The following is a 23,116-nucleotide window of genomic DNA, read 5'->3' as shown; positions in this document are numbered from 1 at the left end:
AACATTTATTTCAATTTTAATGTTAGAAGTGTTTTGGGTCTTTACCTAGAAGTTTGGTGTTGTTTTTGTGACCCAAAATATGCCATGGGAACTTAACTCTTGCTTATAGAAACTAGCCTATGCTAAAATTGGTTCATTTATATGTTGTATTACTTAAAATCACACTTTCCATGAGCCCATCAATGATGTTGAGAACTAACTTACTGTACCTGTATTGGTTTCCTGTTTTTATTTTGATATCAGCCCTAATTAAAAGCTACTAAGGAGCCCTGGCTGGTTTGGCTGAGTGGATAGAGCGTCGGCCTGTGGACTGAAGAGTCCCAGGTTCGATTCCGGTCAAGGGCACGTATGTGCCTGGGTTGCGGGCTCGATCCTCATTAGGGGATGTGCAGGAGGCAGCCAATCGATGATTCTCTCTCATCATTGATGTTTCTATCTTTCTCTCTCCCTTCCTCTCTGAAATCAATAAAGATATATTAAAAAAAAAAAAAAGCTACTAAGGAGTAGAGTACCTGGTACTATAACACACATTTATGTTATTTTAAAAAAAACTTTGGATGAACCAGAGTACCCAAAAACTTTGTTATTGTCTGGAGTGGAAGGCAAACTTTCTCCCTTCTGACAACTGTTCTTGAGTTAGTCCAGGCACAAGAACTTTTGCCAGGCAGCACTTTCCAGGTAGCACTTAATTCTTAACGTTGCTAGATTATGGAAGTTCCTGTATAATGTTCAATTGATCTTTCTCATATCCGAATGATCTGTATGTGTATGATTTGGTCATATTTATTGTTTTCACCGTATTATTTAAATATTTTAAATATTATTGGGTTTCTTTCTCCACTTTACAGGTCAGAAAACTAAAGCTTAAGCATAAAGTTGCCAAGTTCATACAGCTAGGAAGTGGTAGTAGGTATGAACAAAATATTGCCTATTATAAATTGAGGATATTAAGTTAGATGATTTTCCTGTCTTCTTCTGAAGTTCTGGGGTCTTTAACAGTATTTGAACATTTGCCTACGTAGTAAAATACTTGAAAAATGCTGTGGGGAAGTGCTGAGTTTCTTTAAGACTCAAACCAGTCACTATTTTCATTTGGCTCATTGGCTCGCTGTGTGTAGGAGGGCTCCTCATGAAACACTATATAGATCACTTTTTTTTTTTTTTAGCTTCACCAGGTTTTAATGCTTCTATTTTTTAATTCTTAGCTGTGGGAGGTGATTATACAATTGTAAATACAACCGAGCTCTAAATTGTCTACCCAGTTGCCCCTGGGCTCTGTATATTCTGCCAAGGTTGAGAGAACTAAGACTCTTGAACACACTGGCTCCACCTACTGTCAGGCTGAGGCAAACATCTTGCCACTGTATCTTCATTCATAGTTGTTTGAAATTTACTCTTTTGCACATTGTCATTTCCCCCTTTCTTTCGTATACTTTTTAAAAAAGGAAAATCAATATTTTATTAATGCATATTTACTGTATAATTATTATACCCACATAAATATTAAAGCACAGTGCTAAATATTATGTGGAAAATAATCTCTACAAATTTATCTAATAGTAGAAGCCCAGTGCACGAAATTTCTGCACGAAATTTGTGCATGGGTGCAGTCCCTAGGCCTGGCTGGTGATAGACGTGCAAGCATCTGGCGTGGAAGGGCAGGTCCCAGTTGACCTCTGGACCCTGGGAAGCACCCGGGCCCCCATGTACCCCCCCACCCCACCTCCGCCTGAGTCACGGCGCCCAAGTCCCCACGCAGAGATGCGGTGAGTGTGACCAGATGCCATGGGCCAGGGTGCAGCATGGGCTTCTGGGCTGCCCAGCGGTGCTGCACGGAAGCTGGGCAGGCAGTGCGCCCTCTCCCAGCTGGCCTCTAAACCGGCTCCTGCATGAACCAATGGGAAGCCCGACTGGCCCCAGTGGTCCCGGTGGCTCCCGGCTGCTGAAGCCCGGCTCACTAAAAGAAGCCACACAGGTGTGGGGTGGGCTCCTCACTGGTGTCCAGTACCTAAGCACGGGGCTTCCCTGGCTTGCAAGCCCTGGCATCCCAGGGCAGGGTAGCAGGGGGAGTGAGAGCGAGCTTGGACAGACACCCCACATTCTCACCGCACCTCCATTCCTGTCATCCCCACCCCAGGTAGCCGGTGAGAGGTCGCAGCCCCCTGCCCCAGGCACTGCGGAAGGTTGGTTACCTCCACCTACCCCCAGTTCCCCTTCACAGGCTGGGGCCCAGCCCTGATTGGGCCATCAGGGCCTGCTGACTGCTGGTCACCATCTGTGGGGGGATCGATTGGGCCCAGGCCCCCCTACCCAGCTCCCTCAGCACCTGGGAGCCGGGCGGTGGCCCCGCCCCCCTCTGCTGCCACTGGTCACTGTCTGTGGGGCAGTCGGGCCCCTGCTCACACCCTCCTTGGCCTGGAGCCGCCCCTCCATCATCCCACCGTGGTCCTGCTCTCATCGGGGCCCATCAGGCTGGCAGCACCTCCACTGCCACCTGCTGTCAGTGCAACATCACTGATGCCCATCATGTTCCGCGCCACCCCCTGGTGGTCAGCACATGTCATAGCGAGCGGTCGAACTCCCAGTTGAGGGGACAATTTGCATATTAGGCTTTTATTATATAGAATGATAAATAAATGTCAGTACACAATTACAAAATAAAAACTGCACTGAGAAAACAAAGAATTTGAAAAAACACCATTGTAAAAATAACAAAATATTGTTCTGAATTCCTATCATAAAACTAAACTCATGTAGAATAGGCATTTTGCAACATTAACTATTGATGCATGAGAGTCATAACATATAATAGATATTATCAGCTGAAACCGGTTTGGCTCGCTGGATGGAGCGTCGGCCTGCGGACTGGGGGGTCCCAGGTTCGATTCCGGTCAAGGGCATGTACCTGGGTTGCGGGCACATCCCCAGTGGGAGATGTGCGGGAGGCAGCTGATCGATGTTTCTCTCTCATAGATGTTTCTAACTCTCTCTCTCCCTTCCTCTCTGTAAAAAAATCAATAAAATATATTTAAAAAAAAACATTATCAGTAAATCACAATAAAAATAAATCAAATATGTTAGAAACCCATAAAAAACCCAGAAGGTAAATAAGGAAACAATTATAAACAGTTATAACCCGTGGAATTTTAAAGACTTCTTCCTTCAGAACAAATGAAAGAACCTTTATTCCAGAAGGAGTACATAATGTGAGAATTAGAAAGTATGTTAAAAATTATTGACATTTGAAATATCTAATTCAGATAAACACATAATCCAGTAAAGATTAAGAATTGGGGAAGGCAATCAAAAATTCAAATTATTATTTTATGCCTACGGTTAAGTAATAGCCATAAAGAGCACAATTTCCTAACTATGGAGCAACCTTTAATTATGCAATTCTGCAGTCACAAAGTACATGTACTACAGAGTATGTGCTTTGAACATTTATTAACTGAGGTCTGAGCCAACATTGATGTAGGACAAATTACAAAATGAATACAGACAAAATATGCAGGCAAAGGTCAATCACATAAGAGAAAGTTTAAAATCTTACTAAACAAAGGTAACTTTTCAGTCCTTACTATATGCCATACAATGTTCTAAGCCCTCTAACACCAGTAATATATTGAAATATTCTTGAGGTAAATTATCACAACTTTTCAGATAAAAACAATAGGCTCAGTGGTTTGTATATAACGTTAGTTCAAACAGAAAATAAATTTGAGAGCCAAGATTTGAACCTGGGCCTATGGGCTCAGTTCACATGTTCTTAAGCACTAAACACCACTGCTCACTCAAAAAGTGAGTACAAAGATCACAGCAAAAACCAGCATATACTGAGAAATGCTTCCAGAAAATTAACAAGAGTGGTGCTGTGTTACTAACTGTTACTGTATAATGGCATCTGAATGATCACTCCTTGAGTGTGTTGATTTACAGTGACTGGACCATGATGCTGTCTTGAGCAAGCTGTCCTTGGAAGAGTAGAGGTCTTGACACAGTGTGAGGGAAGGGGTGAGAGTAGGGGACTCAGAAAACTTGGATGTCCAGGAGCTAAAAATTAATATGTTAAAAAAGTAACAGTGTGCTGCATCCAGATTGATAAATAATCTGAGGAAAGGTGGAACAACAAAGCTTGTGCTTCCACATTTATAAAAATATAAGTGTGCTAGGACAAAAAGGTCCTTCTCTTAGAAAAAAGATAAACTGATTTAAAATGTGGTACAATGGTGATCCATTCTGAGAGAACTATAACATGGGTGTGGGGGGAAATGGAAGAGATTTTAAAAAAGAGTCAGTGTGATAACGGTGGAAGGAACATAGGTTTAACTCTATTGTAATATTTGCCCCCAAATGTATCAAATTTAATACTCTTGAGTTTCTATTTGTAGGCATATACTCAAGAGAGTTTTACATATGTATTCCATGAAACATGTATAGAAATGTTAAGAAGTATAAAAAGCATAATTCTGGAAATGGACATGACGAGGAGAATGGATGAATTCATTTTGTTCATATACGTGCAGATACAGTGAAGCTGTCAAGAACACAGCAGTGGAGGCTTACCATGAGTCCAAGATGATGAATCCCTGTTGGGGAGGATAAAGATTTATTGGAGGGAGTTTGCTAGCAGCAGGCCTTTGTCAATGTCTAAACTTTGGGGGAGATGTGATTATAATATAGTAGGTCCTTGGGTTACGTCAAAGATCCATTCCTACGGCATGATGTAATGTGATTTTCTCCGAGTCGGAACGCACCTACATAAGCACTCACATTGAGCACATACACAGCAGTAATGAAGTGAAACAGTAAAAAAATTTTAAAAGAAAGATAACAATTTTTGACCTTTACTTGTGGTAAATAATAAAAAACATAAAGCACATATGTACATATGTTGAAATGATGGAATTATTTTTTTTATAAATACTGTAAATGGGAGATGGTGACATAACCATGAAAAGACCTATGTTGAGTCCGATGTAATCCGAGGACTGCCTGTAGTTAAAAGGAAATAACATACCAACTGAATTATCAATTACACAATATATTTTAAAAATAGAAATTCATCACTTTTGGCATGTTAACCTTTTTGAGGCTAAATGTACTTGTTTGTTACCTATAATAATAAAAGTGTAATATGCAAATGGACCAAACGACCAAACAGCAGAACGACTGTCCGGACAACCTTCTAGACGACCACACTATGACATGCACTGGTGCCAGGCCAGCCAAGGCGGGTGCAATGCAATTGGTTGTGTGGCCCCGCCATCGCCCCACGATTGCCCCACAGAGGGAGGCCTAGGCCATCCTCTGTGGGGCAATTGATGGGGGCGCTCCACAATTGATCACCCTGCAGAGGGAGGCCCAGGCTACCCTCTACGTGGCAATCCATCATGGAGCCCCGGGCAGGTAGGCAGGGCCTCCCTCTGCAGGGCGATTGATCTGGGGGCCCCACAATTGATTGCCCCACAGAGGGAGGCCCAGGCCACTGGCCAGTGATGCTGTGGCGGGTGTGCCAGGCCGGCCAGCAATCGCTCCTCAGAGGGAGGCCCAGGCCAGCCAAGCGATCGCACCCCACTCCTGTCGCCTGCAGAGAGAGGTGACTGGTGGTGGGGAAGGAGAGGCAGCACCCCACAGATGGCAAGCAGTGGCAGCAGTGGGGGCGGGGCCAGCTGCTGGCAGCCAGGGAAAGGAAAGCCCCAATAGGCTCTGATCGCTGGCCAGGCCTAGGGACCCTACCTGAGGGGTCCTGGATTGCGAGAGGGCACAGGCTGGGCTGAGGGACACCACCACCCCCATGCATGAATTTTGTGCACTGGGTCTCTAGTATAAAATAATAGTGTTGCTTTTTCTGGCCTCCTCTAATGATCTGAAATCGTGTATCTGGATCTCTCAGCACAATCGCTTGCATAAAGAGACATGAGGTGATGAGGGATGTTCTTCCTCTATAGAATAGTGGATATATAATATTATTACGAATCAGTGGAAATTAATATGTACTTATCCAAAATTAATAAATTTTGACCTCATAACGATCATCAGAACAAAGGCCACCTCAAGGGCAAAATAACGTAATGACACACAACAGGGAATGGATTCTACTGAAAGGCAGTGTTAGTAACAGGTGGTTGTAGAAACAACTTTTGGCCCTGCAGTGGAGAAGGGTGATGGGCAGAGGTGTGGTCAGCAACATAAACTGTTGACTATAGCCAGAGAATAAGAGCACTGGGATGTGGGTCAACCGTGTGAAGTTTTTATGGAATCCAGTTTAAAAGATGAGATGCAAAGCACCCTTAAAGTGTTAACTGAAGAATGTCATTTCAATTTCTGGAGGGAAGTTACCCTCACCCGGGGAGAGAAGATTCCTGTAGTTCTTCAATATCATGTTCCTGGACAGAGTTCTCTGAGCAGGTTCCAGGCATTCCCACTCCTCCTGAGAGGATTCGATGGCCACACTCCTGGTAAAGAGTCATTTTTGACTCTTTTTTCCTTTTCCTCTAGGCCTTTCTCAGGTGAGGTCAATCCTGAGTGTGTCTGATGTTCAACTCTATTCACTTCCAGGTCTCCTATACTTTTGATACTAGAGTTTTCTTTTTGTTTGCAAGAGGTGACTTTACATATTAACAAATCTTGAAGTTACTGAACTGTTGTCAGCCTTCTTACCAATAATTTGTATTTGGTGTATAAAAAATCATAGTTTTCAGATTTTTGGAAATCCCTAAGTCATTGTACAAGTAGGATTTCTCTCTTGGGAAAAAGGGAAAAAAAGATTTCTTAACATTAATGTTTTAGTACACTATTGTTTGATATATGAATGAATCTCTAGTTTTTATTTCCAGGAAAAAAAAAACTGTTTTAATTGAATTTTCTCGGAGCACCTCAAACTCTTAGTAGAAGTAATTTAACTTTTACTTTTCTACCATTCATTTATATTATTATTATTATTTATTTTTAATCCTCACCCTATGATATACTAGAAAGAGAAAGGTGGGGTGGGGGGACTTCGGGGTGGGGGGAGAGAGAGAGAAAGAAAGAGAGAGAGAGAAACATCGATGTGAGAGAGAAACATTGATCAATTGCCTCCCATACACGCTAACGGGATGGAACCCACAACCTAGGTATGTACCCTGACCAGGAATCGAACCCGAAACCTTTTGGTGTACAGGGCAACACTCCAACCAACTAAGCCACTCAGCTAAGGCCATTTATATTATTAATATTTTCATTTTAAATCATAAAACAATATAAACACATTATATATAGGAAATATGAGGGGAAAGAACATAAAAAAATCCATTATTTCTCCATCTTAAAATTTCCATTCTTGTCATTTTGGTGTTTGGGGAACCCTCACCAACCATAGTTTTACCCAGCCGTGATTGGTGAAAACATAGTTTTGTAATTGTGCTAATTATCAAATTTTTTACACCTCAGCTTCAAATTCACTATTGCATGCTCTGAGAAAATGGACCTGGGCCCTTTAAATGTTTCCTTTGACAAGCTGGCAGGATATTAAACTTTGTCAGTGGAGGACACAAGAGAGGAAGGGGTTTTTCTTCCTGGTTATGGTGTTCTGGCTTTACCAGTGCCTGGGTCTGCAGTGTGCAAGTGACTTATCCAGCATCTGTCTCATACAATGCTTGAGGCTTCTCCCAATGCCCAGATCCTGAAGCTGGGTCAGCTTCTCCAGGTCAGCTCCTGGCAGAGTACTGCAATCAGTAGCACCTGGTGGGCAGTAGTCCCCTCCCTCTATGTCATCAGCTTTCCCTGGCACCCAGGGAAAAGTAGATTAAGAATAAATTCCGAACCTGGGGTGGGAATGGCTATGGGGAGCAGTCAATTGGGGGAAAAGGAGACATATATAAAACTTCAGATAATAAAAAAAATTATAAAAAAAAGTAAAGAATAAATTCCAAAGAGTGGATTTTCAATAAAGGTGTAGGTGTAGGTAGGTGTAGTGCCCCAGCAACTTCTCTGTTTTTTGGTGAGCTATGGTCATGCACTGTCAAACAAGATCTGGGTCTCAGCCCTAGCTGAGACCTCTTTTAGTGTTCTATCTCCATCTTTGAGGTAGTGGCTGTTCTATACATCTGCTATTTGTATATTTTCTATAGAGTTCTCTTTACTTCTTATTAGCTAATCCCTCATTACTCCAATTCTCTCTTATACTTAACTAGTGACCCAGTGCGCGAAATCGTGCCAGACCCAGACCTGCAGGAAATCGTGCAAGACCCAGGACCCCAGACCCCTCCGTGGGACTCCCCCGAGTCCCGCCTCTCCTGAGACCCAGAGTCAAGTCCCTGCCCACCCACATGTGCCTCACCACACACACAGCCTCCTGGTGACCAGTCTTTGGTCGTTACGGCGTTAGGGCCACTGGGTTTTTATAATATAGGTGATTCTTTATAGTAAAACTTTCCTGTTCAAATTACTCTGTCATTTATCTCTCACTAGAGGCCTGGTGCACGAATTTGTGCACTGGTGGGGTCCAGCAGGCCTGCCCCGATTGTGGCTGATGGGCCGGGCTGGCCAGGGAGAGGGGCCACAGGCAGTTGTCTGGCTAGGCCCACGCCCTGGTCGAACTCCTGGTCAAACTCCCGGTCGAGGGGGCAATTTGCATATTAGCCTTTTATTATATAGGATGATTGGACCCTGACTAATACTTTTTAACCAAAATTTTTTTCATTCTGTGATCATTTTCTGTGCATGTTGAGTAAAGTTAAATTAGTTAACACTTATATATAACCTTATTTACAAAGTAATTTCATATCTATTATTCTATAAATCAGCTTTTTATAAAACAGTTTGTCTTTTTCTTCTTGACTTTATAGTCTTAGTTTGACTCTGTAGTCTTCTTGACTTTTTAGTTTTTTTGCCTTTGTGGTCAATTCTTTTCTTTTTCTTTTTCTTTTTTTTTTTTATTGCTTAAAGTATTACAAAAAGTATTACATATGTCTCCTTTTTTCCCCCCGCCCTTTACAATCCCCTGGCCTCCCCTACCCCCCAGTGTCTTATGTCCATTGGTTATGCTTATATGCATGCATACAAGTCCTTTGGTTGATCTCTTACCCACCCCCCTCCTGCCCTCCCACCCTCCCCGGCCTTCCTGCTGTAGTTTGACAGTCTGTTCGAGGCAGCTCTGCCTCTATATCTATTTTTGTTCATAAGTTTATAATGGTCTTTATTATCCAGAAATGAGTGAGATCATGTGGTATTTTTCCTTCATTGACTGGCTTATTTCACTTAGCATAATGCTCTCCAGTTCCATCCATGCTGTTGCAAATGGTAAGAGATCCTTCTTTTTTATAGCAGCATAGTATTCCATCGTGTAGATGTACCACAGTTTTCTAATCCATTCATCTACAGATGGGCACTTAGGCTGTTTCCAGATCTTAGCTATGGTGAATTGTGCTGCTATGAACATACGGGTGCATATATCCTTTCTGACTGGTGTTTCTGGTTTCTTGGGATATATTCCTAGAAGTGGGATCACAAGGTCAAATGGGAGTTCCATTTTCAGTTTTTTGAGGAAACTCCATACTGTCTTCCATAGTGGCTGCACCAGTCTGCATTCCCACCAGCAGTGCACAAGTGTTCCTTTTTCTCCACATCCTCTCCAGCACTTGTCGTTTGTTGATTTGTTGATGATAGCCAGTCTGACAGGTGTGAGATGGTACCTCATTGTTGTTTTGATTTGCATCTCTCGGATGATTAGTGACTTTGAGCATGTTTTCATGTGTCTTTGAGCATGTTTTCATGTTGTGTTTTCATTGTCATTAGTTTCCAGGATGTTTTTAATTTCTTCTTTGATCTCATTGGTAACCCAATCAATATTTAATGTGCTATTCAGCTTCCAAGTGTTTGAGTATTTTGAGTTGTTTTTATTGTAGTTTATTTCTAATATTATGGCCTTGTGGTCTGAGAAGATGCTTGGTATGATTTTAATCTTCTTGAATTTGGGGAGACTTTGTTTGTGACCCAATATGTGGTCTATTTTTGAAGATGTCCCATGAGCACTTGAGAAGAACGTATATTTTGTGGCTTTGGGGTGAAGTGTTCTGAAGATGTCAATTAAGTCCATCTGATCTAGTGAGTCATTTAGGATTGCTGTTTCTTTGCTGAGTTTTTGTCTAGTGGATTTATCCAGTGATGTCAGTGGTGTATTAAAGTCCCCTACTATGATTGTATTGTTGTCGATCTCTCCCCTGATATCTTCCAGGAGTTTTCTTATGTATGTGGGTGCTCCTGCATTGGGTGCATATATGTTTATCAGGGTTATATCCTCTTGTTGTATTGATCCCTTTAGTATTATGAAGTGGCCTTCCTTATCTCTTGTTATGGCCTTCACTTTGAGGTCTATTTTGTCTGATAAAAGTATTGCTACCCCAGCTTTTTTTTCATTTCCATTTGCCTGAAAGATATTTTTCCATCCCCTCATTTTCAGTCTGTGTGAGTCCCTTCTAATGAGGTGGGTCTCTTGTAGACAGCAAATATATGGGTCATGTTTTTTTATCCATTCAGCCACTCGATGTCTTTTGATTGGACCATTTAGTCCATTTACGTTTAAAGTTATTATTGAAAGGTACTTGTTTGTAGCCATTTCTATTTTTTTGTGTGGCTGTTTTCTTTCTGGGCTTTTTAGTTCTTCTTTTTACACCAGTCCCTTTAGCATTTCTTGCATTGCTGGCTTGGTGGTGATAAACTCCCTTAGCCTTTTTTTGTCTGTGAAGCTTCTTATTTCCCCTTCAATTTTGAATGATAGCCTTGCTGGATAGAGTATTCTTGGATTCAGTCCTTTGCTTTTCATCACTTTGTAAATTTCTGTCCATTCTTTTCTGGCCTGATGTGTTTCTATTGAGAAATCATTTGATAATCTGATGGGGGATCCTTTGTAGGTAACTCTCTGTTTCTCTCTTGCAGCCTTTAAGATTCTGTCTTTGTCTTGTACATTTGCCATCGTTATTATGACGTGTCTTGGTGTGGGTCTTTTGGGGTTCATCTTGCCTGGGACTCTCTGTACTTTTGTAACTTTTTTCTTCCCCATATCTGGGAAGTTTTCTGCAATTATTTCTTCAAATAGATTTTCTAATCCTTGCTGCTCTTCTTGTCCTTCTTGCAGCCTTATTATGAGTATGTTACTTCGTTTCATGTTGTCCCGAAGCTCCCTTAGGCTCTCCTCCTGCTTTTTAATTTTTTTCTCCAGTTGCTGTTCAGATTGAGCTTGTTTCTCTGCCTTATCTTCTAATTCACTAATTCGGTCCTCTGCTTCTTCTAGTCTGCTGTTGAAACTTTCCATGGTGTTTTTGATTGTAGCTATATCACTTTTCATTTCTTCCTGATTCTTGCATAGGTTGTTGATTTTCTCATCCATCCGGTGAATGAATTGTACAACCATTATTCTGAATTCTTTTTCTGTCATGTTGCATGCTTCAACTTCATTAATTTCCTTTCTTGGCGACTCCTCATTGTCTTTCCTCTGGGTGTTGTTTCGTCTCTTCATTCTGATTATCTCCTGATGGTTCAAATGTCGAGTTGCATGGGCCTGGGCCGTGTGCAGTGGGAGCCTCCCACCACCCTAGTGTCACTGAAGAGCTCTGACACTAAGATGTGTGGTTGTTGTGGGTTGGTGGGAACCAGGCTCGCTCAGAGTCAGTGTTGTCAGCACTCAATGTGGCCTCGTAAGCGCCCTTAGAATCAGGGACCCTGCCTGCACCGTGCTGAAACAGAGAACCCCCTGAAGCGTGTTGAAAACCAGAGCCCCCTAGCGTGCGCCAGGAGTCAGAGTTCCCCAAGAATCCAGTATCAGAGTCTCTGTTGCTTCACGCGACCTTGCCTTGAGAATCAGGGTCCCTGTGTGCCCTTGCACCAGGAATTGGAGTCACTGGCTCTTAATATGAATGCATAGGAAATCAGGATCTCAGGCGCAGGTGATAAGAAACACAGTCAAGTCACTGGTGCTTGGTGCTGCCTCCTGCCCAGAGAATTGGGGTCCCTGGGCCTGTGATACGCGGGACAAATTCCTGGTGTTCGTGCAATTGCTCCCAGCCCAGGGCTCTGAAGCCGGCAGTGCACGTAGGCTCAGTTCCTGGGGTTCGCGCGCATTTGCTCCCAGCCCAGGGCTCAGAAGCCGGCAGTGCGCATAGGATCAGTTCCTGGGGTTCACGCGATTGCTCCCAGCCCAGGACTCCTGAACCCGGCCCTACGCGGGATCAGTTCCAAGGTGCTCGCGCACTTCCAGGCTAAAGTTCCTGGAGCGCTGAGGCCCCTGCAAGGGGTGGGTCTATCAGTTAGTTACTCTGGCGCTGCACAAGCCTGCGGGAAGGGGGGATGGGCTCTGTTACTCACGGATCTGCCGCGGGGATTTCTGAACTTTTGGTGTCCGCAGGTCTGTAGCTGTGGTCACAGGTCTCTGTCCCCAGTGGCTGCAGGGTCCTGGTACACGTCTGAGATCAGACTGGGTGATGCTGAGGCCAGAATCCTAGTCTCAAGCAGCTCTGTTTCCCAAGATGGCGTTGTCGCCGTGCCTGTGCTGGCCACCCAGGAGTGTCCGCACAGGGAGCAGGACTCCGCAGCCTAAGACTGCCCGGTTTAGCAGCCCCTTAGAAGACCTGCAGAATCTAACTGTCCCTAGCTCATACACACACACCACGCACGTCCACACACTCCTCTATCACTTCCTTGCGTTCTCACACTCTCTCCCTCCCTACCTTCCTGCTGGTCGCCATTTTCCCCCTAAGTCTGGTATTTTCGTGGTCAGTTCTTTTCATGGCCTATTTAAAACTTGTTGCCACTCCAAGATCATGAAGATGCTCTCCCATGTTTTCTTCTAACAGTTATATTGTTTTACCTTTTACCTTTAGATCCACAGCATATCTGGAATTTATTTTTTATAAGAAGTGTGAGCTTGGTGTCCAGATTCACTTTTCCCTGTGTAATTATCTAGTTTCCTTTATTGAAAAGGCCATCTTTTTTTTTTTTTATAACATTTTTATTGATTTCAGAGACAGGAAGGGAGAGGGAGAGATAGAAACATCAATGATGAGAAAGAATCATTGACCAGGGATCAAGCCCAAAACCCAGGTGTGTGCCCTGACTGGGAATTGAACCATGACCTCCTGGTTCATTGGTCGATGCTCAACCACTGAGCCACACTGGGCTGTTCTTGGAATCTTAACTGTTCTATTGTTCTATTTGTCTATCCTTGCAAAATAGCCTTGATATCTAATAGTGTAAATCAAGCATGTTAAATTCATAGCCAGCACCAGCTGAGAGTTTGACATGCTTGGTGTACATACTTCAATTTTGTTGTTTTCTTGGCTCTTCTTGGCCTTTTTAATTTTCATATAAAGTTTAGAATTAGCTTATCAATTTGTACCCAAAAAACCTGTTGGGAGTTTTATTAGTCTTGCACATCTTTTCTAGGTTTGTACCTGGGTATGTGATGTGTTTTGATGTTATTGTAAGTTATATCTGTAGCTCCACAGCTGCAGTTACAGGTTCAAGCTGCAGTCTTACTCGGGAGTCAAAAATGTCTTTAATCTAATCTATGTTTACTTAGCTTTATAGAGAGATACAGTAGTAGTAGCATCTTTATCTAACCTGGATGCCCAATAGCTACCCAAATCCCCAGGCTCCAGGTAATTTGAAATGTATTTCTGATTTCTATAGTATTGATATTGCAGCTGAATTTAATATTATATGTACCTTTGGACATGTTTTAATTCCTTTATCTCATTCATCAGTATAGATTTTCATTAGTTTGAATCCTAGGGCTCTCCTGAACGGTACGATATTCTACAGGTTTACTTAAAGCTATTGATAACTGTTGTTTAATCTGTCTAGCTCTACACCTTATATTTTCACACTCCACCTAGGCAAATTATTTTGCTATTTGTATAAATTGAAATACTCTCTGCTATCATTTTAAAAATATTAATAAGGACTTTTTGTGTAAACATTGTGCTAGTGCATTGAGGGGGAGGAACATTGGCTGTAAGGACAGAGCTCTAATGAAACCTTGGCTCTAATTTGCTTATTGTGAGAACTTGAGTAAATTATATAATCTCTTAGCCTGATTTTATTATTTGTATAATGGGGTAATAATACTTCACAGAGTTGTTGTGAAGAGCAAATAAGTTAGCACATGTATAATGTGAGATCTAGTACCTGATACTTAATAGGCTATCAGTAGATAGTTCTTTCTCTCCTTTCAGCATCTAGCTCAAATCTTAGCACATCTATGAAACTATCCCCAACTATTTTCTCCCCTTTCTTAAAAGTTTCTTTACCTTTTTATTTTATCAAAGTAATACATTAAAAAGTAGATAAAAACCAGCTAGTGTTAAGACTTGTAACAAAATCAGAAAGCAGTGCTTTCCCTAACTTTCCTTTCTATCTCCAATTTTACTCCCCAGAGGCAAAACTTAAAAACAAACAAAAAACAGCCCTAACTGGTTTGTTTCAGTGGATAGAGCATCAACCTGTGGACTGAAGGGTCCCAGGTTAGATTCCAGTCCAGGGCATGTACCTTGGTAGCGGGCACATCCTTAGTTGGAGGTGTGCAGGAGGCAGCTGATCGATGTTTCTCTCTCATCGATGTTTCTAACTCTATCCCTCTCCCTTCTCGTAAAAAATGAATAAAATATATTTTTAAAAGCAAACAAACAAAAAACAGCTTTATTGAGGTATAGTTGACATACAATAGAATGCAGAATTTAAAGTGTAAAAATTGAGTTTTGATGTGTATACACATGTGAAACCATTACTCCAATCAAAATAGTGAACATATCTGTCCCTTCCAGGTTTTCTCATGTCCCTTTATAAGTCCTCCTTCTCCATCCCACTGTCTCTTCTACCCAAGCCCTATCCACAACCACTGATCTGTTTTATGCCACTATAAGTTAGTTTGTATTTTCTAGACTTTTATATGAACTGCTTTAATCTGTCTACTAATTCTGAAATCTGTATCAGTTCTGGATTGGTTTCAGTTGATTATTTTTCTCATTATGGATTGTGTTTCTTTCTTCTTTGTATACCTGATCATCTTTGATTGGATTCCAGACATTGTGTGTTTTACTTTATTGGATGCTGCAGGGAACATGGGGTTGCAGATCTTTGAGATCCTATTTCTTTTTATTTTATTTTTTAGTATTGTGCATGAAAACAGACTAATTCTTTTTTTTCTTTATTTTCTTTTTTGATTAAGGTATTACATATGTGTCCTTACCCACCCCCACCCCCTATTGCCCCCCACACCCCACTCATGCCCTCACCCTCCTGTTGTCTGTGTTCATTGGTTAGGCTTATATGCATGCATACAAGTCCTTTGGTTGATCTCTCCCCCTTACCTCCACCCTCACCTACCTTCCCTTGCGGTTTGATGGTCTGATCAATGTTTCTCTGACTCTGGATCTGTTTTTGTTCATTAGTTTATGTTGTTCATTATATTCCATAAATGAGTGAGATCATGTGATATTTATCTTTCTCTGACTGGCTTATTTCACTTAGCATAATGCTCTCCAGTTCCATCCATGCTGTTGCAAATGGTAAGAATTCCTTCTTTTTTTACTGCAGTGTAGTATTCCATTGTATAGATGTACCACTGTTTTTTAATCCACTCATGTGCTGATGGGCATTTAGGCTGTTTCCAAATCTTAGCTATGGTGAATTGTGCCCCTATGAACATAGGGGTGCATATATCCTTTCTGATTGGTGTTTCTAGTTTCTTGGGATATGTTCCTAGAAGTGGGATCATTGGGTCAAATGGGAGTTCCATTTTTAGTTTTTTGGTTTTTTTTTTGGTCTTTTTATTTTTTTAAAATTAAATCTTTATTGTTCAGATTATTACAGTTGTTCCTCTTTTTTCCCCCCATAGCTCCCCTCCACTCGGTTCCCACCCCACCCTCTGCCCTTACCCCACCCCCTCAATGTCCTCATCCATAGGTGTACGATCATTGTCCAGTCTCTTCCGGCACCCCCACACCCCTTTCCCCCCAAGAATAGTCAGTCCACTCCCTTTCTATGCCCTGACTCTATTACATTCACCAGTTTATTCTGTTCATCAGATTATTTATTCACTTGATTTTTAGATTCACTTGTTGATAGATTTGTATTTGTTGTTCATAATTTGTATCTTTACCTTTTTCTTCTTCTTCCTCTTCTTAAAGGATACCTTTCAGCATTTCATATAATACTGGTTTGGTGGTGATGAACTCCTTTAGCTTTTCCTTAATTGTGAAGCTCTTTATCTGACCTTCAATTCTGAATGATAGCTTCCCTGGGTAAAGTAATCTTGGTTGTAGGTTCTCGGTATTCATCACTTTGAATATTTCTTGCCACTCCCTTCTGGCCTGCAAAGTTTCTGTTGAGAAATCAGCTGACAGTCATATGGGTACTCCCTTGGAGGTAACTGACTTTTTTCTCTTGCTGCTTTTAAGATTCTCTCTTTGTCTTTTGCTCTTGGCACTTTAATTATGATGTGTCTTGGTGTGGTCCTCTTTGGATTCCTTTTGTTTGGGGTTCTCTGTGCTTCCTGGACTTGTAAGTCTATTTCTTTCACCAGGTAGGGGAAGTTTTCTGTCATTATTTCTTCAAATAGGTTTTCAATATCTTGCTCTCTCTCTTCTTCTGGCACTCCCATAATTCGGATGTTCGTATGCTTGAAGTTGTCCCAGAGGCTCCTTACACTATCTTCATATTTTTGGATTATTTTTTCTTTTTGTTTTTCCAGTTGGGTGTTTTTTGCTTCTTCGTATTTCAGATCTTTGACTTGATTCTTGCGATCCTCTAGTCTGCTGTTGGAAGTCTGTATAATATTCTTTATTTCTGTCAGTATATGCTTAATTTCTAGTTGGTCCTTTATCACAACCTCAAGGTTCTCACTAGACTTATTGAGGACCTCATTAAATTTATCAGCGATCTCACTAGATTTCTTGAGTGTCTCACTAAGTTTATAGGTAGTTTCTAAAAAATTCTTGAAAAACCTTAAAAGTGTGGTTTTGAACTCTATATCCAGTAGTTTGCTTTCCTCCATTTCTGTCATTTGTGACCTGTTTCTTTGTCTCTGCATTTTGGCTGCTTCCCTGTGTTGATAGAGTGGCTTTCTGTGCTAGGTGTCCTATAGGGCCCAATGCTCAGCCTCCCCAATTACCTGAGGTAGACACTCTTGGTGCACCCCCTTCTGGGCTTTGTGCACAGTCTTGTTGTAGTTAAGCCTTGATTGTTGTAGGTATCTGGGAGGAATTGACCTCCAGGCCAATTGGCTGTGAGAATCAGCTGTGTCTATGGTGGGAGAACTTCTGTGCTGGAGACACCTTTTGGGGGCAAGCTTTGGTGATCATTGAGTCTGCCCCCTGAGTGTGTCCCTTATGGATATGAGGAGTTGTAATCTGGATGGTCCCACCCTGACCACTGGGTACACTGGCTCTTGGATCTCTAAGGAGGTGCTAATTTAGCCTCTGCCTGAGGCTACCCAGCAGGAGCTCAGCTGTGAAGGAATGCAAGCTGCTGTGGGGCCTTGGGCCAGCTGCAGTTGGTTAGGTAATTTTCAGATTGCAAAGGGCCAGGCCTTTCATATGCAAAAGCTGGCGCACAGCTTGGGTGGGGCGGGGTCCCATGGGATCAACAGGTCGGAGCAAGCAGCTATGGCTGCTCCTCAGCCCTGCCCTAAGAGGCCCCAGGTCTCAGTGTCCTGGTCATCGCTGCAAGCACCTCTGAGAGAAAGCCGCCCTCGAGGTCCGACAGATGCCAGACAGTCTAGCCCAGCCGTGGGCAAACTACAGCCCGCGGGCCGGATCTGGCCAGTTTGAAATGAATAAAACTAAAAAAAAAAAGACTGTACCCTTTTATGTAATGATGTTTACTTTGAATTTATATTAGTTCACACAGACACTCCATCCATGCTTTTGTTCCAGCCCTCCGGTCCAGTTTAAGAACCCATTGTGGCCCTCGAGTCAAAAAGTTTGCCCACCCCTGGTCTAGCCTCTCCCTGTATGAGTCTGGGTCCCCAGAGACTCGTCCGGGACTGGAGGGAGCTTGAGACTCCCTCCCGATTGAAAAAGACAACCGTGTTCTCAGCTGCCAGCCCTTTCCGTGTGCACCTCCATACCTCTGCACTTTACTTCCACACCGCACCTCCTCTGAGTCTCAGTATGCTTTTCTCTTTCCTTCTAGTTTTAGAATTTCCACTTAGCCAGCCTTCCTGTGGTTCTGGGGGATGTCTGTTTTATCTTTTAGTTGTATTTTTGAAGTGGTTGTGTGAGGCAGCAATTTCCGGTATTTACCTATGCCGCCATCTTGGTTTCTCCTCCCATTTTTAGTTTTTTTAAAAAATATATTTTTATTGATTTCAGAGAGGAAGAGAGAGATAGAAACATCAATGATGAGGATCATTGATCGGGTGCCTCCTGCACAACCCCAGCTGGGAATTGAGCCCGCAACCCAGGCATGTGCCCTTGACCAGACTCAAACCTGGGACTCCTCAGTCCGCAGTCTGACGCTCTTTCCACTGAGCCAAACCAGCTAGGGCCATTTTTAGTTTTTTGAGGAAACTTTATACTGTTCTCCACAGTGGCTGCACCAGTCCGCATTCCCATGAGTAGTGCACAAGGGTTCCTTTTTCTCCGCATCCTCGCCAGCACTTGTTGTTTGTTGAATTGTTGATGATAGCCATTCTGACAGGTGTGAGATGGTACCGTATTGTCATTTTGATTTGCATCTCTTAGATGATTAGTGACTTTGAGCATGTTTTCATATGTCTCTTGACCTTCCTTATGTCTTCTTTTGAAAAGTATCTATTTAGGTCTGTTGCCCATTTTTTTAATTGGGTTGTTTATCTTCCTTTTGTTAAATTGTATGAGTTCCCTGTAAATATTGGAGATTAAACCCTTATCGGTGATAACCTTGGCAAATATGTTCTCCCATGCAGTGGGCTTTCTTGTTGTTTTGTTGATGGTTTCTTTTGCTGTGCAAAAGCTTTTTATTTTGATGTAGTCCCATTTGTTTATTTTCTCTTTAGTTTCCAATGCCCTAGGAGCGGTATCGGTGAAGAAATTGCTTCGGCATATGTCTGAGATTTTGCTCCCTGTGGATTCCTCTAGTATTTTTACGGTTTCCCGTCTTATGTTTAAGTCCTTTATCCATTTTCAGTTTATTTTTGTGTATGGTGTAAGTTGGTGGTCTAGTTTCATTTTTTTGCATGTATCTGTCCAATTTTCCCAACAGCATTTATTGAAGAGACTGTCTTGGCTCCATTGTATGCTCTTGCCTCCTTTGTCAAATATTAATTGAGCGTATTGGTTGGGGCTGATTTCTGGGCTCTCTATTCTATTCCATTGATCTATATGTCTGTTCTTGTGCCTGTTTTGAGAACAGTGGCTTTGTAATACAGCTTGATATCTGGTATTGAGATCCCTCCTACTTTGTTCTTCATCTCAGGATTGCTGCAGCTATTCGGGGTCTTTTTTTATTCCAGATGAATTTTTGGAGAGTTCGTTCTAGGTCTGTGAAATATGCCATTGGTATTTTAATGGGGAGTGCATTGAATTTATAGGCTGCTTTGGGTAGTATGGACATTTTAATGATGTTGATTCTACCAATCCATAAACATGGTATGTTCTTCCTTCTGTTTATTTCTTCCTCTATCTCTTTTTTCAGTGTCCTGTAGTTTTCCGTGTACAGGTCTTTTACCTCCTTAGTTAAGTTTATTCCTAGGTATCTTAATTTTTTTGGTGTGATGGTAAATGGGAGACAAAAAAAAACACAACAATACAAAAGATCAATGAAACCAAGAGCTGGTTCTTTGAAAGGATAAACAAGATTGATGAACCTCTATCCACGCTCACCAAGAAGCAAAGAGAGAGGACCCAAATAAACAAAATCAGAAATCAAAGAAGCAAAATAACAACAGATCCCACAGAAATACAAAGGATTGTTAAAAAGTACTATGAACAACTCTATTCCAACAAACTAGACAACCTGGAGGAAATGGACATATTTCTAGAAAAATACAACCTTCCAAAACTCAATCAGGAAGAATCTAAAATCTCAATAGGCCAATAACTATGGAAGAAATTGAAGCAGTCATCAAAAAGCTTCCAGCAAACAAAAGCCCAGGGCCAGACGGCTTCACAGGGAAGTTTTACCAAACATTCAAGGAAGAACTAAAACCTATCCTCCTCAGACTATTCCAAAAAATTCAAGAGGAAGGAACACTTCCAAGTTCATTCTATGAAGCCAACCTTACCCTAATACCAAAACCAGATAAAGACAACACAATGAAAGAGAATTACAGGCCAATATCCCTCATGAACATAGATGCCAAAATCCTCAACAAAATTCTAGCAAATCGGATCCAGCATTACATAAACAAATTGAGAGATAAAATCACATAGTCATATCAATTGATGCAGAAAAAGCATTTGACAAAATCCAGCACCCTTTCTTGATAAAAACTCTCAACAAGGTGGGAATAGACGGATCATACCTCAACATAATAAAAGCCATATAAAACAAACCCACAGCCAACATCATACTCAATGGGCAAAAACTAAAACCATTTCCCCTAAGAACAGGAACAAGACAGGGATGCCCACTCTCACCACTCCTGTTCGACATAGTACTGGAAGTACTAGCCATTGTGATCAAACAAGAAGAAGAAATAAAAGGCATCCAAATTGGAAAAGAAGAAGTAAAATGTCTTTATTTGCAAATGACATAGAAAACCCTAAAGACTCCATCAAAAAAACTATTAGACTTAATAAATGAATTCGGCAATGTAGCAGGATATAAAATTAACGCCAAGAAATCTATATTGTACATAAAAAGCCCTAAAGACTCCATCAAAAAATTATTAGACTTAATAAATGAATTCGGCAATATAGCAGGATACAAAATTAATGCCAAGAAATCTATGGCATTTCTATATACCAATAGAGAACTTACTGAAAGAGAGACTAAAAGAGCAATCCCATTTGCCATTGCATAAAAAAAATTAAGATACCTAGTAATAAACTTAACTAAGGAGATCCTATTTTCACTTCCTTTGGATATATACCAAGAGGTGGAATTGCTTGATCAGATTGTAGTTCCATTTTTAATTTTTTTAGGAACCTCCATACTGTTTTCCATAGTGACTGTACCTCTTTACATTCCCATCAATAATGCACAATGATTTCACTTTCTCTACAGACACCCTTGCCAACATTTGATGTTGGGTGCATGTATATTTACAATCGCTATATTCTCTTGATGAATTGACCCTTCGTTATTACATAATGATCTTTGCCTCTTGGCTTAAAGTCTGATAAAAAGAGTAGCTATCCTTGCTCTCTTTTGATTTTTTTTCACTTGCTTGGAATATCTTTTTTTCATCACTTCACTTTGAGCCTATGTGTGTCCTTGAAGCTGAAGTGATCTCTTGGAGACTTTAACCATTTACATTTAGAGTAATTTTTTAAAAAAATATATCTGTATTGATTTCAGAGAGGAAGGGAGAGGGAAAGAGAGATAGAAACATCAGTGATGAGAGAGAATCATTGATTGGCTGCCTCCTGCACATCCCCTACTGGGGATCAAGCCCGCAACCTAGGCATGTACCCTTGACCAGAATCAAACCTGGGACTCTTCAGTCCACAGGCTGAGGCTATATCCACTGAGCCAAACCAACCAGGGCTAGAGTATTTGTGAATAGCCTACTGTGGATTACTAATGCCTTTCTGGCTGTTTTGTAGTTCTCTTGTTCCTTTCTCTCCTGCTGTGTTCCTTTGTGAGTTGATGATTTTCTGTTGTGGTAAGCTTTGCTTCCCTTCTCTTAATTTTTCGGGTATCTCCTATAGGTTTTTGCGTTGTGGTTGCCATGAGGCTTACATATAACAGTCTCTACCTGTTTTTACTGTGCATTCATTCACAAATTATTGTAGCTTTAGTTATTTTTAATATTTTTTTCCTTTTACCTTTATTGCTAGAGTGACTGCTATTATACACCATCATATTACAGTTCTGAATTTGGCTATATACTTACCTTTACCAGTGTGTTGTATATTTTCATGTTAGTAAGTAACATTCTTTCAGATCTGCTTGAAGATCCTTGTTTTTTATCTAAGTGTTTATAGCTATAAATTTTCGGTTGTTGTTAAATTTCCATAAGTTTGTGAAAATTTCCAGTTTGTCTTCTGTTACTTATTTCTAACTTCATTTTATTGTGGTTGGAGGAGATACTTTATATGGTATCTCTTTTTAAGCCTCTTGAGACTTAATTTATGGCCTAATACAGGGGTCCTCAAACTACGGCCCGCAGGCCACATGCAAATACAAATATTGTATTTGTTCCCGTTTTGTTTTTTTACTTCAAAATAAGATATGTGCAGTGTGCATAGGAATTTGTTCATAGTTTCTTTTTAAACTATAGTCCGGCCCTCCAACAGTCTGAGGGACAGTGAACTGGCCCCCTGTTTAAAAAGTTTGAGGACCCCTGGCCTAATATATGATCTACCCTGGAAAATGTTCCATGTGCACTTGAGAAGAATTTATATGCTGTTGTTGTAGGGTAGAGTGTTCTGTATATGTCCATTAACTGATATATGTCTTACATAATATCAGCTTCAATGTTGAAATTCATTTATTTGAAATTTTGAATGTATTGTGCCATTTTATTTTACCTGGAATAAATTTATAAAATAGTTTAGCTATTTATTTCCCCATTTTACTATTTATTTCTGCTGTTGGGTTTTTTTGTTGTTTCTTTGCTATTGTTTGAGTTTTGTTTTTGTAAAGATAAGAACAGCCCTGGCCAGTGTAGCTCAATGATTAAGCATTGACCTATGAACTGGGAGGTCATGTTTCGATTCCCAGTCAGGGCACATGCCCTGGCTGGTGTGACTCAATTGGGTGAGCATTGTCATGAGTTCCATTCCTGGTCATGGCATATGCCCAGGTTTCAGGTTTATTACCTGGTCACGGTACATATGGGAAGCAGCTGTTCATTGATGTTTCTCTCCTCTCTCTCTCTCTCTCTCCCTTCCTTTCTCTCTCTAAAATCAATTTAAAAAAACATATTAAAAAAACAAAAACAGAGATCAGATTAAGATTCGTTGCCTTTCATGTTTTACTAGAAACTAAA

The 23,116-nt window shown here is 41.2% G+C and overlaps 1 protein-coding gene across 3 annotated transcripts in view; it reads left to right on the top strand.

The window, feature by feature from the left end:
• The window catches only part of ACER3 (alkaline ceramidase 3), a 99,383-nt gene that overhangs the window by 22,155 nt on the left and 54,112 nt on the right, over positions 1-23,116 (top strand). The window contains exon 1 of one of the 3 annotated variants that reach the window (XM_036324896.1): positions 887-910. The exons of the other annotated variants lie outside the window; for them this stretch is intronic. The gene's annotated coding sequence lies outside the window, so the exon portion shown is untranslated. Of the gene's footprint in view, positions 1-886; positions 911-23,116 lie in introns of those variants that run through there. 3 annotated transcript variants of the gene reach the window in all.

The sequence above is a fragment of the Myotis myotis genome, unplaced genomic scaffold, assembly GCF_014108235.1.
Source record: "Myotis myotis isolate mMyoMyo1 unplaced genomic scaffold, mMyoMyo1.p scaffold_m19_p_10, whole genome shotgun sequence".
Classification (NCBI taxonomy): Eukaryota; Metazoa; Chordata; class Mammalia; order Chiroptera; family Vespertilionidae; genus Myotis; species Myotis myotis.
Note: the sequence above shows the minus strand (reverse complement) of the source record. Positions and strands in the feature narration are given on the sequence as shown.